The sequence below is a fragment of the Dunckerocampus dactyliophorus genome, unplaced genomic scaffold (genome assembly GCF_027744805.1).
Source record: "Dunckerocampus dactyliophorus isolate RoL2022-P2 unplaced genomic scaffold, RoL_Ddac_1.1 HiC_scaffold_40, whole genome shotgun sequence".
NCBI classification, from domain to species: domain Eukaryota; kingdom Metazoa; phylum Chordata; class Actinopteri; order Syngnathiformes; family Syngnathidae; genus Dunckerocampus; species Dunckerocampus dactyliophorus.
Window position 1 is genome coordinate 60,831 of NW_026559876.1, and position 1,670 is coordinate 62,500.

A 1,670-nucleotide genomic window follows, 5' to 3' on the forward strand; every position below is an offset into this window, starting at 1 on the left:
TCATCCAGGGACACAGCGGCTCTCCACAGACTTTCCCGCGGCCCCTGGGCTCCAGGCAGCTCGGCATGGGTTTCTGCCTAGCTCCCTTGACACTTTGCCATTTTTCCACCCTTTTTCTCATTTCATCCAGGGACACAGCGGCTCTCCACAGACTTTGCAGCCGCCCCTGGGCTCCAGGCAGCTCGGCCTGGGTTTCTGAATTTCTCCCTTGACACTTTGCCATTTTTTCACCTTTTTTCTCATTTCATCCAGGGACACAGCGGCTCTCCACAGACTTTGCAGCCGCCCCCGGGCTCCAGGCAGCTCGGCCTGGGTTTCTGAATTTCTCCCTTGACACTTTGTTACTTTTTCACCTTTTTTCTCATTTCATCCAGGGACACAGCGGCTCTCCACAGACTTTCCCGCGGCCCCTGGGCTCCAGGCAGCTCGGCCTGGGTTTCTGAATTTCTCCCTTGACACTTTGCCATTTTTCCACCCTTTTTCTCATTTCATCCAGGGACACAGCGGCTCTCACAGGCTTTAGAACCGCCCCTGGGCTCCAGGCAGCTCGGCATGGGTTTCTGCCTAGCTCCCTTGACACTTTGCCATTTTTTCACCTTTTTTCTCATTTCATCCAGGGACACAGCGGCTCTCCACAGACTTTGCAGCCGCCCCTGGGCTCCAGGCAGCTCGGCCTGGGTTTCTGAATTTCTCCCTTGACACTTTGCCATTTTTTCACCTTTTTTCTCATTTCATCCAGGGCAACAGCGGCTCTCCACAGACTTTCCCGCGGCCCCTGGGCTCCAGGACCCTAGGCATGGGTTTCTGCCTAGCTCCCTTGACACTTTGCCATTTTTCCACCCTTTTTCTCATTTCATCCAGGGACACAGCGGCTCTCCACAGACTTTACAGCCGCCCCTGGGCTCCAGGACCCTAGGCATGGGTTTCTGAATTTTTCCCTTGACACTTTGCCATTTTTTCACCTTTTTTCTCATTTCATCCAGGGACACAGCGGCTCTCCACAGACTTTCCCGCGGCCCCTGGGCTCCAGGACCCTAGGCATGGGTTTCTGCCTAGCTCCCTTGACACTTTGCCATTTTTTCACCTTTTTTCTCATTTCATCCAGGGACACAGCGGCTCTCCACAGACTTTGCAGCCGCCCCCGGGCTCCAGGCAGCTCGGCCTGGGTTTCTGAATTTCTCCCTTGACACTTTGCCATTTTTTCACCTTTTTTCTCATTTCATCCAGGGCAACAGCGGCTCTCACAGACTTTAGAACCGCCCCTGGGCTCCAGGACCCTAGGCATGGGTTTCTGCCTAGCTCCCTTGACACTTTGCCATTTTTTCACCTTTTTTCTCATTTCATCCAGGGCAACAGCGGCTCTCACAGGCTTTAGAACCGCCCCTGGGCTCCAGGACCCTAGGCATGGGTTTCTGCCTAGCTCCCTTGACACTTTGCCATTTTTTCACCTTTTTTCTCATTTCATCCAGGGCAACAGCGGCTCTCACAGACTTTAGAACCGCCCCTGGGCTCCAGGCAGCTCGGCCTGAGTTTCTGAATTTCTCCCTTGACACTTTGCCATTTTTTCACCCTTTTTCTCATTTCATCCAGGGACACAGCGGCTCTCACAGACTTTAGAACCGCCCCTGGGCTCCAGGACCCTAGGCATGGGTTTCTGCCTAGCTCCCTTG